Source organism: Peromyscus leucopus, chromosome X (genome assembly GCF_004664715.2).
Source record: "Peromyscus leucopus breed LL Stock chromosome X, UCI_PerLeu_2.1, whole genome shotgun sequence".
Taxonomy (NCBI): domain Eukaryota; kingdom Metazoa; phylum Chordata; class Mammalia; order Rodentia; family Cricetidae; genus Peromyscus; species Peromyscus leucopus.
The window spans coordinates 115000862-115018311 of NC_051083.1; positions in this window are offsets into that span (position 1 = coordinate 115000862).

A 17450-nucleotide genomic window follows, 5' to 3' on the forward strand; every position below is an offset into this window, starting at 1 on the left:
TGACAGACAATGAAACAGGCTAGGAAATATCTCGGACCAAATGACATGTTTTGTATCTGTAGCCTAAATGTGAAAATGGCAAAAAATTATCTGGGCAAGTTGTGTAAAATATAGGGTAGGAAGAGATGAAAGAGTAATCAAAATATATTGTGTGAAAAAGATCTATTTTCAATTAAAAAATTTGTAAAAAAATATGCTTTTACTTTTGGTTGTAACTATCAAGATATTACATATAAAATGTAGAGAGTCTACAAAATTTAGTAAAATCTGAGCTAAATATGTATCTAAATTAAATACCTAAATAATATCAAATATTTTTGAAGCATGTCTATAAATTTGTAGCTAAAGATCTGAAATCAATGAAATTCAGAAAACATTCAACAGTAATCCTTTATAAAAAGGTGTCAAAATGAAGCTTTAATGAGTTTGCTTTTTAACCAATAGCACTTTTTAAATTGGTTTCTTTTTTTCCTCTTGCCCTGAGGGGAGAGAAAATGCATTTGATAGACTTCCTGTACTTATTCCACTGACTTATATGTCAGGGAACTGAAATGTTTCAATCCATCACTTTAATACTTATCTGATCATATACTCATTATTTTAGGTATATGAGTTGTAGGAACATTTTTCTTGCATCTTTTAGTTTTCAGTCTGAAATTTGGCTTGGGTGATGGAGAAAAAACAGTCCTTTGCTTCGACTTCCTTACTCTGTAACATTTGAGGGTTCTAGTATAAAATAAAGAATAAGAATATTAATAAAATGACCTCATAGGCATGCATGAAGTTTTTATAAATTAATGAAATAATCCATACAAAGTGCTGACAAGATCCATAAGGAGCTTCACTATACTTTGACAAATGTGTACCTGCGTTTAAGTGATCCCTTCAAAGTTGCGTGTCACCTCACTTTGTTTTCCTCTGATTTCCTTCATGTAACTAGTGCAAGCACTGAATGTCCTATGCATTTTCAGTAACAGCTGATGTGACTCCTGCACATCCAAGTTCAAACCTTAAATTTTAGTTTTAGTCCCTGTCATCAGAAACCTAGATATATGTTTCTTACCTTTCACTGTCTTTTTCTCCTCCACTCCAAAAGACTGGTCACCATGACCTCCTCATCTGGATGATTCATTCTGACATAGAAGCAGGCTCCACCTTCAAGGGCATTCTGAGTCTAGCTGCTGCTCCAATGGCTCAAATTAATATCCTGCTAGAACTTGCTCCCATTAGGGATTCAGGTCCTGCCTGTTTGCTTAATATGTTGTACTCATGAAAATCAATTTCCCCTAAGCCTCATTCCCAGGGGTAATATTTCTCCACTTAACTGAGAAAGCTAAATAAAATGGTAGATCATCTTGCACCAGCAAAAGCCTCACCAACCCTTGAATTCTGAACTTGATGAGTTCAGAGGAGCCAACTGTAAGCAACATTTTAAGGGTCATTCTTATCCGCTTCAAGAGAACTGAGCATACAGCATATAAATCAATATTGATGATTTTAAATGACTTGCAACTATTCATTAAAACACTTTACCTATTTGACAACCTTTTCAAAGTTGTTAATTCAAGTTATTGAATACACTCAAGAGGAAAGTAACTGCATCATTCAGACAGAAAATATTTACTGAATGCTTGCTACATGTACAACATCTCACCGTAGGCTCAATTTGAATTAGGTATTGAATAGTTCACTAAAAGTGTATTATTTTAAGCTTTGGCAAAACTATCCCATTGTCAAATGTATTCAGGGAGATTTTATCTATCTACCTATCTATCTATCTATCTATCTATCTATCTATCTATCTATCTATCATCTATCTATCATCTATCTATCTATCTATCTATCTATCTATCTATCTATCTATCTATCTATCTATCTATCTATTGTTTACGATAATTCCTGACCACAGTTTCCCCTCCCTCCACTCCTCTCAGTCCCCCCACACACCTCCTCTCTTCCCCCGATCCACTCCATGTACCTTTCTTATCTAAAATAAGTCTTGTAGGAAATTTTGGAGAAGTGAGGAATATTTTGTAAGATTACTGATATTCTGGTTGCTAAGTCTGTCTTATAAATTTAAATACTCAAAATGTTTAAAAGTGAGTCATCTCTTTCATTTAAATTGACCATTATCCACAATCATCATAATCTGACAATATGGTACTCTGATTTCTCTGGGTTTCAGATAGAATCAGGGATGCTATTATGTCCTCAAAGTTGAGACACCTTCAAAGAGCACACTTCTTTTTTTCCCCTCATTACATTATCTTTCTCTAAGGAAGGCATTAGGAGCCAAAGATGTTTTCATTCTTCCTGAAATATTCCCTGGGACAGCAACAGGTACATTTTAGAACTTTCCCTATATCTTTATTTCTTAGGATAAAAAGAAAATAATCAATCTGGTGGTGGCTAGATGGTAGAAAATCTAGATAACAGGTTTCAGTTCTCAAAAGCACTGTCTGTACAGACATGAATCAGGAGAGACTGAACAATTGGACAACATGTTCTGAAATCTGTTGATGAGGGTGTATTGCAGATTGCAGGTGGCATGATGAAGATTCATCTGATACCAGAGTCTATTAGGTGGACCCCATGCCCATCATTTAAGTGTCAAGAGAAAGGATTTTTTCTGGAAAACAGATATTGACTTGCACAGGAGTGGTAGAAGAGTGGAGAGGGTACATACTGTGACATCAGAAAGAACCCATCAAATCCAAGCCTGCCTCTTATTAGATGGATGGCCTTGTACAAATTTCTTAAATTTAGTGGATAACATCTACTTCATCCTCAAAATTTAGACAATCTAAGGTATCGTTAGGTTGCTGTGCTGTTTAAATGGTAGTACCATATACACAAAGTTCATATTAAATAGATACTCAAAAAATTAATTCTTCCTTCCATGTCTTATGTTTCTTTGATGAAAACTTGGGGGGAAAGACCATGGGCTTCATTCACTACAAAGAAAAGCACATGGAATGCTAGAATGATACAGAGATTATGAGTTTAAAAGAAGCACAATTTTGTGTCAAGTGGCATGTAATATTTAAAGTTCATAGAAACCTAATTTACCAGTCAGTGCATTTCCTGGGGGCAAAGAGATGACCATAACTCACATGATTTACTGAACAATGCAAAATTTGGAGGGCATCAATCAAGCTTAGAGATGATCTTGCTTGGACATAGATTTGTCCTTCACAGAACTTACTTAAGAGCTGCCAAGGAAAGACATTTTGAAAATTGGATGATTGGTTCTCAAAGTTTACTGGTAGACTAAAAGCAAAGTTTGAACTAGGCAATCTTTGATTCCTGAGGAATGCTATTGATATAGAGTGGCAGCTGGGATCTGAGCAGGCTAGTAAGTGCCGTTACATAAAGGAGTCTAATTTCCTACTCTGTATTTTTTTTTTTCATCACAGATTCTAGATGGTGAATTGGATCATAAGTTTAATGAACCCCTCTTGTAAGAATTTCTAGTAGGTAGGAGGGTGGTTTTCATCAAAGCATAAGTGGAAAGGACAAAGGAACAAGATCTGAGGTTGTCATAGGAACCTCTTTCCCCTCAAGGGCCATCAGCAGGATTAAATAATGGTCATGGTGCGTACTAGCAATACTAAGGATCATGGAGTATGGTAAAGTACAAGCCAGAAAAGAAGATGTGTGGGAGTATGAGGTAAGGGAAAAAGGAGGAAAAGAGGTATTAGTACCACTACTAGCAAGTTTAATCTCTCCACAGTTGGAGTTGGCCAAACTCAGAGCCCCTCCCTTTGTTCCACTTGAGCATGTAGTCTCCAGCTACTCAGGTGATTGATATTTACTAAATACATGTTTTGTACCGTGGAAGGTACTGTGGACAACACAGGCAATATTAGAACACGGGTGTGTAGGAAGGAAAATTGAGTGTGTCATGCAAGAAAATGGGCTTTATATAAAGCTGAGATGGACAGTGCAAAGGACTAGAATTGCAAGCAGCAGAGAAAGTGTTCTAGAGTGGTATTCTGGGTGTGACCGACTCCAGTATGGATGATAGAAGAGGGCATTTAAAACTGGCAAAATGGATTGATCAGAGGGACAAAAAGACACTCTGTTTTATTTGTACTAGGTACCATGTTGAGCAGTCCAGGAAGCATTACCCTACTACAGATCATAAAGACCAGATCCCATTTTTTAACTTGATTTTTATAAATGATAACTCTGAGGCCAGAAAGGCTAGACAAAGTCCAATGTCATACAGCTATGTAATATCAGGGACCGGTTTCTACTCTACTATTTGCAAGTCATCTCATGATGTGTATGAAAGCTCAGTGTGTCTGCAGTACAGGACATATGAATAGGGTGAATGAGAATTAGTTGGAAAGGCAACTGCAGCCATACTGTAGAGCATCTATCCCAAGAGCCAAAAGAGTAAAGGCTGCATCTAAAAAGCATCAGAAAACCATATAAAGTCTTAAAGCAGTGAACTGACAGACAAAAAGGTGCTTTAGGAAGATTTATCTCTCAGTAGTGCAGAGGATATATGGAAGAGAGGACTGAGTAGAAGCAATTAGGAGGCTATTGTAACACACTAGTCTGGGTATAAGATACTGTATAAAGCACTCAAATGAAGAAAGGCAGGGAAGAAAGTTGACAGAGTGAGTGAAAAGAAAGGTTTGACTAACTGGATGTGGGGATGGAGAAGGAGTTAAATAATGAATGCTAAGTGTGGCACCTTTGTCACTAGAAGAATAGTGATGCCAGACATGATATTTGGGGACTGCTAACTTGTGGAGAAATTTGGACTCAAGATGATTAAAACTAGGAGAATCTCTGGAGTTATCCTTACAATTATGGGAAACATGAGCTCAATCTGGGCAAAGAGAAGAATCTAGAACCCAAGCTTGAGAGAATCTGATTCAGTTCCTGTGGCAAGGGGTCACAGTGAAGGGGCAGGTGAGAGAGATAATGGAGGGAGGGTAGACATTGAAAATCATGAAAAAAGAATTTGTAGAAAGGTGAATAATGAAAATTATAAAGATAAGAGAAGGGTCAGAAAGAAAAGATAATGAGAAAAACAGTCTTAATTTTGATGGTGATAAGTTTTATAATGATTGATGGGGATTAGTTCCAAGATAGAGCCAATTGTAAGCAGGTAAAGATGAGAATAAGTCTGATACAATGGAGAAAGTGAACATAGAATGTGCTTAGAATTTTTCTGATGAATTTCAAGGGGCAAATAGATACTCAAAGGATGCTGCTGGGATTGTGAGAGGTCTCTTTGCAGTAAGGGTTAACTTTGCTATACTATTTATTAAATAAAAACAAATATTCTCAGTCTAACATTTATTAGTGCTGATGTAAAGATTTAAGTCATAGGTATCGGGTCAGGCATCCTAGTTGTTGAAATGAAGTCTTGATGAGAACAGGAGGGCATAGGGCCAAAGATGAGGTGGAATGTCCACAGCAAATACAGTGGCATTATCTTCTTTGGAAAGTCAAAAGAGAAAGGTGAGGTCAACCAAAGATACAGAAATACTTATGGAGAAATATGGGAGCTTTAAACTGGAGACATTTTGAGTTTTTAAAGAAGTCTGTGTATCTTTCACAGGCTGATCTTTGTGGTAGGAAAAATTCCCTAAATAACAAAAGGCAAATGAAAATGGGATTGAGAATGTGAAGAATATATGTTGCTAGAAAAAGTAGAGTATGTAGAGCACAGGAAGAGCTAATTCAAGGATATGAATCAACATCTATTCCCATCCATTGAGTGCCTGTTGTATTTCTCTTTTTAAATTTATTTTATTTTTGAGATTATAGTATAATTACATTTTTCTTTTCCCTTCCTCCCTCCAAAATCCTTCTATGTACCACCTTCTGCTTTTCTTAATGGCCTTTGTTTCTTTGTTATTGCATGTGTATATTTATATGCATATACATATATGTTCTTAAATATAACCTGTTTAATTTTATTTATGTGTATGTGTGTGTTCTTGCATGAATTTATATGCACCATGTTTGTGTAGAATCTGGAGATATAGGTAGTTGTGTGCTACCTGATTTTGGCATGGAGTATTGAACTTGGGTTATCTGGAAGAACAGTAAATGCTCTTAACTTCTAAGCCATCTCATGAGCTCCTGTGTTCCTTTTCTTATGGGAGATATTCAAAGGTTTGTGGAAACTATCACAGATTGTAGTTTTTCTTCATGTAAGTGTATAATAGCAACCCTAAATCCCAGGTACTAGTATTTTCTCCCCAAAGAAACTCTATCCTAGCCTTTTAATTATTATTCTTTAATAAAAGTAATTCTGGGAAGAGAGAGAGCCTAACTAAGATAAATCCCTAGGAGATAAGACAGGTTTGGAGAATCCCAAGTTGTATATAGAGAGTTTTGCCTGTTATTCCCTCAATCCAAAAGTAAAATATTGTAGGGAGGACTCTATCATACTCTGTCCCTCACTTTGTTCTTCCCCAAAGTTGAGTGTCTTAGGATAAGAGATGAAATTAGCTGCCATGGTAACCTGTAGCTGTACATGGTAGCCTTTTCTTTTTGCCAGTTCTGGGTTCTGCGCCTCTGTTCTCAGTTCACTGTTTTGAAGTTCACACAAATAGGCCTAGGACCATATGCCAAGGCCTAGGACCTTGTCTAGTGTACAGTGTCTAGTAGTAGAAGAAGAGGGAACTCTTACCTGCATCCAAGACAAATAAAACAAGAAAGAGGAACTGAATAATAGAAATAGTGCATAAAAGCAGCTTGCTGAGGATAAGGAGGCCAGTGCTACTAACCAAAGTATCTGACAACCACACCACCACATCTCAAAATCATTTAATTATCTCAGGCAATCTCATGAAATGGCTACCATAATTTCCACTATACTGGTGGAGTGAAATAGACACACAGAGAGGCAAAGGGACTTGACTGACATTGCATGGCTGTTGTTTTAATTTAAGCTTTCAATTGCTAAAACCCTATTCACATGAATTTTGTTGGCTTATGGGGTTGGTTTGTTTGTTTGTTGGTTGGTTGGTTGGTTGGTTGGTTGGTGGGTGGGTTAGTGTTTTTTTAAGTAATTAAGAGCTATAGACAAATGTTTCCTCAGTTCATATGGTGGTCAGTGCCTCAAACTTATCCTTAGGACTTAAAGGCAACATCTTCAAAGGAGGTTCTCTTCAGATGTCTTCTCTCTTGTGGACACATCTTCTTTCTCCAGCCAACAAGCTCTTTTTATCTTCTTACAGCACCAACAGTTTCCTCTGCCCCAGGACTTGCTTACCCCATCTCTCATCTCTCAGGCAACCCCTATCTCATCATTGTTCAGGGGACTCTTTAGTCCTGGCATGAGTATGATGGGCTAATTCCCTGGCAGAAGCAGAATAGAGACTCTGATATTGGTTAAACTGTTGATTCAATAGCAAGTTGCCATCACATTTGTGGTTTAGAGCAATTATGACTTCTTTTTCTTCTAGTTCTAGAGACCAAAATTCTAAAAGCACTCTTGTAGACTCAAGTACAAGTGTCAACAAGGCCATCTTCTCAACAGAGACCAGAGCTACCCAATCAAGCTTCTAGAACTTTATTCCTGCATGTTCCCTTATGCAAGAAAATTTACTGCATTTTCAAGGATAGTAACTTCAAGTTCCTTTTTGTTTTTGTCATATTGTCTTCTCTGTAGCTACATCTTCCTCTGTTCCCTTCTTAGAAGACCCTTGTAATTATATTTATGCCTCTCTCAAGTGATGCAAAGTGAACTCCCCCTCAAAGTCATTACCATAATCAGATCTGCAATATCTCTTTTGTCATATAAGGTAACATCTAGAAACTCAGACTTTTATCACAGCATCCAAGAATGTAATTATACACTTAAAGCTGGAACTCTGTCCCTTGCTTTTGGAGTAGATAAATTACAACCTTAGGAGGGAGAGAATGAGGACATGTTATAAGTGTGGATTGCAGTCAGAAGAGTTCTATAAATCTGAATTTTATAGAAATGAAGCTAAGTGTGGAGCATGGATGAAATCTCTTTATTCACAAGCAAAGAGAGGTGAAAAGAAAAATTAGGACTTAAAGGGAATGAAAAACATGCTTTCAATATGTTTGCCTTCTTTGTTTTTCTCTCCTAATTAGAAGTTTTTGTTTTCTTCCCCCCTTTGGCAGAGGGAAGTTGAGTTGAGTGTGACATGGTGCCTTTAGAGACGAATGAAAATGTCTAGAACTCGACTCTCCTCTATCTCATATCCAATACTCCTCACCACCACCCTTGTTGCCAGTCAGGCTCTTCTTGCTGGTTTGGAAGTGTGGCTACTCATGGTAAGGAATAGAGAATGGAGAAAAGCAGGAGGATTTTCTAGGAGAAGCCCTCACATTACTCCAGCACAGGCCAGAGGAAAGTTTTCCCAATGGAACAGTCTTAGGGATATGTGACATTTGGGATGGTGTTAAACAGAGTAACCGTGAATTACAGGGCCATCCTTGATTACTACACCCTTTTGTTCACTGACCCTTAATATTGCTGTATAATAGATGGAAATCCTCAAAGAATTTGCACACTTGCACAGTGATGCTTATCTTGAGGAACAGCTTTAATGGCAGTTGGGAGGGCTAGACTGAAAGCCTGTTGAGGGGAATATAGAACGGGAGTTTGCAGGCCTATGATTTTGAAAACTATAGAAGGACCCATTTGAATGTGAGTTTAGGGTATGTGCCTCAGGCAAAATTCCCATGGTTTTGGAGTATTAGCAACAACATCATAAGCTCAATGAGGGCTTGATTTATGAACACCAGATGCAGATTTGTGAACTGACATTTTTTGTAGAGTTAGCAGCTGGCTCTCCATATTTTGTTTCTGTTCCAGGACATCTATTGTATTGCTCGATGATCCTCCTTATAGAAAACTCATGACAAATTCTTCTTCAAGACTGACACCAGGAAAAAAGTTAGTTTATCTCTGTGAATGTGTTTCTCTCTTCTGCCACATAATAAGAGCAATGAAAAATAACCTCTAATATACCCACACCAGACGTTGACATAAACTTTCAGCTATGAGAGTTTGAGTTTACTAGAGGAGAGTGTAGGATAATGGTATGCTGGTGAAGCCAAGGTAACTTCCAGCTTTCTCCAAACTAGGAAAGCAGGGCATGCTACACTTCTGGAAGGAAGGACTACTGATCCACATACACAGACCTGAACAGAAGTTCAGGAAATCCCTGTGAAAAGATAATGGCACTGAAAAGTTAGAAGCTGAATTGGGCTGAGATGTTTTCTAGCAGAAATGTTGGAGCTAAGCCAGGCTATAAGGGCTAGGAAAAGCCAGAACCATGTAGGAAACAAATCTCAGCAACGTTACTGATTCAGAGGATTAAGAAGCTTTTGGACCTGTAGAAACTCAAGCAGAAAGTAAAGGTATAATTATGCATGGGCTGTCTATAAAGACTACTACTGATCTGATGGCTCCACAGAAGTACACTGAACCTTCAGTTACAGGGTCCAGGGAATATTTGACTTTATAAATTCTTTTAACTCTCTAGAACAGTTCAATTATGCCTTCCTCTGACCATTTTTAATTGATTATAAGGTAAATGGGTCACATCTCTCAGAAATCAGTATGAAGACCAGCATGAATGGATGAATGGTATTATAACAAGACAAGTGTAAACATTATCTTTTGATTTTCACCTTGGTTGCTAGGAAACTCCACTCAGAATTGTACTCTTGATTGTTCTAGCATCCTAGAATTATGATGGGGCAAGGGAGGGTTCAGTATATTTGATTTGCCTCTATCTTCCTTTTGCACTGCTTTTATTCTTTGGTAACAGATTTCAGTCAAATTGTACCAAGGATTAACCCATTGGAAAGCCCCTCAATTCTTTTTAAAAATAGGGAATAAATTAGCATTTAGATGCATGAATATTTTCTCTGTAGGCTTATCAAATTACACAAGTGTCTTTCCTTAAATTTAATAGTGTGGAGCAATTGACCTTACCTCAAGCTGTACTCAACTTTGTCATTCACATCTGTAGCTATTGGCCATGAGGAGTCTCAAAGAGTGTATATGCTGCTGAAAGTCAATGGAATCTTTGCTGCAAAGGAAAGAAAATACCACATTTTTGTTAGATGCTTTTGTTACCCATGGCATCGCAATAACACTTTCCTCAGGTTTCTTGCCTTGGGAACATCTAATGGCAAGATGCTTTTGATACTTCAGTAACTAAAGCTCCTTTAATGGAATTCGTGATGGACCTGCCTTGTTTTGTTCTATAGTGAAAAATGTTATAAGGAAGTTGCAGTATATATTTTGTTGGTAACGATGCCTTAAGCTATTAAGGCCATTTGTTATTTTCTGAAAGCAAGAGAGATAATGCTCACTAAGAAAATTCACTGCACTGCAGTAGCTCTAAGTATCTTTCCTACAAACTTCTCTGTAGCTCTCACGGGTCTGTCTCCCTCTTCATCTTTCTCATGTCCTTAGCAAATGCTCCCTAGGGGGACAGGGTGTCACTGCTCTTTCAGTACTGAGGAATGGAATTCTGAATCATAAACATGTCACAAATTAGGGCTAAGTTAATGCAGCCCCCTCTACAATCCTCTCTTATGACCCTCTTGTCTATTTGGCTCTCCCTGTCTCCTGAGTCCAGCCTCCTCCACCAATGATTCTGGCAGCCCTCTGAAGACCTTGTCCTTGACTCTGCTCCTATTCTTTGTCTATGATTCAGGCATTGAAGTTCCCTTAACCCAATTTCTCTCTGAATTGAAAATGCAAATGCGCTGCTCTATTGTCTGTATTAAGTGTTTACAAGAGGTTTGTGCCAGGGCACAAAGCTCTGTATGGAGAAGCACAAGCAAGTGGGGGTGGGGAAGCATGATGGTCTTAGAATCAATCATCTGCAGTCAGCAGTAAGAGCACTTTGCTCTATGCAGGCATATGTCTGGCAAGAGAAAAACTGAAGGGGTAGGTAGGGACAGAGCAGTGAGAAGTACTGTGTATATTCATTTCATCATGAAGCCCAGGTAAGCTGGACTGGAGAGCTGGGAGACATCACAGAAGATGGAGGGGTGATTTCTAACTCAGTCCAAATCTCTCGATACAACAACGCTACTGCCATGGCAGCTGAAGATCTCAGTAATGGAAGAAAAGTGTAAAAGAAAGAATGGCTTTCCCATCTTCTTTTCCTATCAAATCCAGGACATCAGGAGCATGCACTTTTCTTATATCTAATATGCTGTGATGTGATACAAAGGGGCCCTAACCTAGTTCTACGCTACATGGCTGGGACTTCATGAACTTCTTGTGCTAATAGTTTGCCTGTACTATTAATTGAGGATGTTTGATTTTCTAGTTTCTGTTTTCAAAAAAAAAACACTTGTAGTTCAACAATAACACAGAAGCTTCAGCTTTGACATCTAATGGACCAAATCCACTTGAGAGTGCTAACATTTTATAACCACCATCTGACTGGTCTCAAGTGTGTGAAAACAGATTTCACAGGGACAGTTATTCATAGGGGCATTCAGGGGTGGTGGTGGTGGTGGTATACAACCCATAGATCAATTTTTGACTTCTTTTGACCAAACACCAAAGCTACTTCTATCTGAAATTCTCAGAAACACTATAGAAAATTAGTGTAACTGATTGATGTGACCTAATAGAAATGGGAGTTGACGCTTTATCCTTCCAGAACAGGTGATTAGAGGCAAATGAGGGGCAGGTTTCCATGGCAACCATGTGATTATCAAAGACCCGAAGGAGGTCTCTGAAGGGAAAGCTTTGATAAAGAGTGTGAACCCCCAAAAGGGAGATATCACATTAGGTCTTTGCATTTTAAGGACATGATGGAGTGTGAAATGGATATAGGCCGGGCAGATATACATCTCGAGCTGTTCTGTGATCTGAGACAACAGAGTAATCATTTGAGACCATAAAGCTCATTTCTTCATTACTTTACTCCCTTCTTTATCCAACTTTCTTTGACACTGAAAGACAGCAGGAGGGTGTTTGGAAACTCTTGCAGTTATGTTTAGGACCATGGTTGGTGGATGGTGATCAGTCCAATATGCCTCCTACACCTTTCCTTTCTCCTCATCAAGATGTCTTATATTCTTATAATTCTTGAAACTAATCACGGAAGCCCACTGTAGTCCTGAGAGAAGCATTGTGAAGGAGGGCTTTTGCTGAGAGAGGTAAAACAGGATATAAACTTCATTTGTGAGAGCAGTATGGGTGAAAACTTTCTGTTTTCTCCCTCTTAGGAGTACACAGTCTTGTTTGATGACAGCCCCGAGGGCTAAGAGTGCAACTTGAAACCAATCATCACTTTCTTCTTTCTTTGAGGACTTTTCTGACTTCCTGTGACCACTTGCCAAGCTTGCTCTTTCTCCTCCCCTTCTCTCCATTCATGAACACTATGAAGTCTCTGGTTATTTACTTTCCCCAGATATTTTCATGAATCTTATCTCCCCAATTCTTCTTCCAACTCACACTCCCAAAGACTTTGCTGACATCTGACATGTCACATTTGATGAAATGTCTATCTAACACTGGATTCTCAGAGACCTGGAGTAGTTTCTAATTTGGGTCAACTGTACCAACTAAGGACAAGAATGGGGGGGTGTAACTGTAGAATTTTCTTAATTTTTGTTATCTGCTCTTCCTTAAAACTGACTCATTGATTCTGTAAACTAGCCCAGTAGAGTAGAGTTTTAATCATTTCATCTTGCTGCTGATGGAACTCACAAGATTCATGGATGTGCAGTATGAAATTATAGTTCTGTTTGTGTGAGAAGCATGATTTGAATCTCAGTCTGCTGACTTCAAATTCATTTTGGTTTTTGCTCTATTCTAATAGACATATGTATGGCCTTAGCCATATCTTTCTGGGAAAATATGTTATTTTGGCCTCTGGTAGATGCAGGAGAGTAGGAGAAGCTTCTTTGAAGATTCAATCTCATTCCTATAATCCCATAGGGTTTACCGTAGAGCTTTTATTCTGTTTTCACTGAATGTAAAGATAGGTAATTCATTCTGTTTCCTATTGCAGAATATCCCATTCTTATTCTAGGCTTTGGAGAACCTGAACCACATGTCTCTCCTCTCTGACTGGCTTCATGATTACACATTCATTCATTCATTTGCTCATTCAATGATTTGCTCAAATTGAGTGTCTCTTAGGTACTAGGAACTAAGCAAAGTTGAAGATCTATTGAAGATGAAGTCATAGTCCCTACATTGCTGTGGCTTATAGTCTACTGAAGGATTCAGAGACTGCAATAGATAATGGAAACACAAGACTGAGAGAACTGATTTGGAGCATGGAAATTTTGATCAGAGTCCGGAGTGAGGAAAGTTGTAAGGGGTTTATCTTTGTAAGAATCCATGTTTCCACATTTACTGTCTTCCAGTACTAACCCCCTCTCAATGTACCATTTTTTGTTCTCCAGAGTAGCAAGTACTAGGTCACAATTTTATTTTAAAAATACACTTGTTTTGGATGGAAGACGGGAAGGTATGTTCGTCATATGAATCATCATTTTTAGTCTTTCAGGAAAAAATATAATGCTCAAATGCCCTTTCCCATTGAAATTCTGGGAAGTATTCTAGGAAATTAGTTCACAACTGACTAATGTGATCCCCTCTAACAAAAACAGTCTCATATAAACATATCCAATGAGAATAGAGGCCTTAGATTGCCTAGGTACATAAAAGTTAATGGATGAATTTTTTATTAACCTCTTTTGTAAATAAAGGCCCCTACCTCAGAAAATGATCAGTAAGTGCTGTCCTCTACATAGCTCTCTTCCTGTGTCCCTCTTCCGAGTGTGGGCATTTATGTGCACTGCAATGACCTTTCCTTTCCTGTAATCTCCTTCCCTGAAAGCTGGTTTTCTCTGGTTGTTTTTCTTAGAACAGGTTTGATAGAGAAATTCACATTGTGGCATGAATGGATAAAAACAACTTAATGCTGAACCTACCCTTTGTAAGATATGCATTTTAATAAAAAGCAGCCACTCAATTTGGAGACCTAAGTCCCCTTTCAACTTCCTATGCCTATAATCAATTTATTTTTCAAAAACTGAAACACAGGGCCTCCACTTCTAGGTCTTGTAGACTTACAATTTAGATGGGAAAAAAATAAGCTACAAGAAATTTGGCTTCTGGTCATTATTTGAGACTAGAGGGGTATTTTTGTCCTCTGTGACAAGTTCCAGCTCTGCCACAGGTGTGTGATTTTGTCCAACTCTAGAAGTGTATTTGTTTCTAATCACGTCTTATTCCTTTGAAATCAGTTATTAAACAGATTTAACCCATGCAGAATGAGGTTGAGAATTAAAGGTGTGCCACCATTATCTTGGTGATATGAAGATAGGGAAGATATTATGATGCTCTGCATAATGGCCTGATTCTGATTGATTGTAACACAGAAGTCACTCAGCTTCCCCTTATAGGTTATCAGACAAGCTACACATCTGTGTAGTGACCATGTAGGCTGTTGTATATGATTGAGGATAAAGCTGATTTAGGAAGGAGTTTGCCAAAAGATAGATGATGATAATAAAGGCTTAGCATGCTGCAGACACTGTGGTGAAAGACCTCTGGATGAAGGAGGTGCATTAATTGTCATTTCAAAGATGAACAAGTTGAAATTCCTTAACTAAATTGAACAAAATCATGTAAAAAATCTAAGAGGAATTCAACTTAATCATAACCTTGTTCTAAAAGCTGTGTTTTTCCTTAACCACTGCACAGTCCTTCTTTTGAATGGAAATAGGTGGATGGATGATGTACCACACTCTAAGCCATGGAGAAACACAAGTTTTACCAATGTTATATCCTATTTAGTGGTGAGATTGGACAAGACGTTCTCCAAGGGTATTGCTATCCCAATCTCACTAGAAGCAAGAATTACTGAGGAGTGGTAGGAGAAAAAAGTTAATGAAATGGTTGTTTGATGTCGTGTTGTAGAAGTTCAAGTGTTGATCCAAGGAAGAATCTAGAATTTCAGTGATTAAAGACAAATTTTCAGTAACTAAGGAAGTTTTCAGAAAGTATAATTGAAAATATTTTCAGAATTTATACAGAGGGCTTTGGAGATAAACAAACAGTAAAGCTTAACAGAAACACATTTAATAAAAGTAATCATTCAGTACTATGAGACATTAGATGAGGTTTATTGTGAATTGTTTTCCCCATGACTGTCACAGAGAAAACACCCAGTATCGTGATTACCAAGGTAATTTCTATTAAGGGTAATAGGTGTTTGGAGAAAATGATGTTTTGTTGTGCTCCATTCTACAAGGGCCAGAAGGTTCTGTTTTGGCGTATATAGCATTTACAAAGGAGGTACTGATCTAATAATCCCCAAATAACAATCCTGGTAACATCACAAAATGATTCCTATTGTTGGATAGAACAAGTGAGATTTCAGGTATAATGGAGATAAATTCCTATGTGGCAGTCCCTTGCCTGAGAGACCAGAAGCCTGGACTCCAATTCTAGTTCTGTCACTAATTAACTGTGTTACCTTGAAACACAGTTTCTCGTGAGCCCAGATTTCCAATTTCTAAAATGTGGGTGCCACAGTAGAGTCCTTATCTGCCCTTCTAGTTTCTTTTTCATTTTTTTGTTCTTTTCTTTATTGTATTTTTCGAGTTTCCACAAATAAGACATGAATCTTTTCTCATTGTGATAATGTTTAAAAAATACCAAAATCACCATTTAGCTCCCAAATTCACATCAACTTCAAGGTAGAAAATATGTATGCTGTATATGATTCTAGATGATCACTATATGTCTAGAAATGTAAATATATATGGTTTTGTGTTTGTTTTATATACTTATTTTAAAATAAACAGTATTAAACTATTTTTTGTAAGTTTATTTTTAATTTTTATGGCACTTATTTTTTTGCGCCCTCTCTCTCTCTCTCTCTCTCTCTCTCTCTCTCTGTGTGTGTGTGTGTGTGTGTAAGTCAGATTCTCTCCTTCTACTATGTTAGTTCCAAGGTCAAACACAGGTAATTAGGCTTGGTGACAAGCACCAGTAACTGCTGAGCCATCTTGAGTTGATTTGCAATTCAATACCATGTCAGGCATATTTTTCATGTCAGTTACATATAATCTGTCTCATTCTTTTAAACTGTACATACCATCAATTGAGTTGGACATTCTACAGTTTAATATTTCAGTTTTAGACTGTAAAACTCCTCTCTAAACTCCTAGTGCCAATTGCACATCCATTAATGGTTTTACAACTTTATCAACATTTGAGAAGGTAAAGGGCAAAACAGTTTTCTCTAGTAACGTTTAAGGCTAAACATTTATAGTAATATAAATATTTATATTTTAACATTATATTTATATTTTGATATTACTATATAAATATTTTATAATTTATAAATATAATATAATTTATAAGCTATATATTATATTTCAATTACTATATAATTATACTTTCATATTAATATAATATGTACTCGTGTGTCTGTGCACATGAGTGCAGGCGTGAGCTGAGGCTAGGAGTGTTGGATGTCCTGCAGCTGAGTTTATAGGTGTCTACAAGCCACATTACACGGGCACTGGGAACTGAATTCTGGACCTCTACAAACACAGTGTGTGCTCTTAAATGCTGAGTTTTCTCTGCAGTCCTTGGTTTTGTGTTATTATCAAAGAATTTTATTTATTAAGAATTTGTTTTTATTTATATCATGAGGTATGATTTTTACCTTTGTTTCTGCCTATCTCTGTCTTTATGTCTCTTTGTGTAATACATATATACACATGTTTTTCTAATTTTCAAATGTCCTAAAGTATGTATTGAAAAGTTAATACTCTCACCACTTATTTCAGATGCATCTTTTTCATATACTAAGCTTCCACTTATTTACATAGCTCTGGTTTAGGGCCTTTTTTTCTGTTTCATTGATTTCTTTGGCTACTCTTATATTGGTACAAAATTATTGGAATAACTATAGCATTCTGATGTATTTTGATATCTGATAGAATAAATTTGTTTTTTTCTTTTGCCTTGCTTATTTCTGTAGTTTCTATTCTTGCTCAATTTTAGAATCCAATTCAAATTCAACAATCATTACTACCTGTAATTTGATCATAAGTATATTTAATTTAGAGAGTAATTTGATCATTAATGACATTTTTAAAACAGTGATGAATTCCATGTATAGGTATTATGTACCTTGCTTAGGATGTATTAGATAGATATTTGAGTATGGCCTATAAGGGTTATTTGAGGTTTAGATGCTTTATGATATTTCTTCTTAAGTATTTTTTTTAATATGAATGAGATCCTTTTCCTGTAACATTTTAAAATTGGTTACTTATTTCATCCATGAAGCAAAACATTTATACATTGTTTGGCCCCATGGATTAAAAATAAACAAAACTTTTTAATTGGATCTAGTAGATTTCCATTGGTTTATTCTGAATTTTCAAGGTAAATAATTTTATCTAGTACATCATAATATATATAT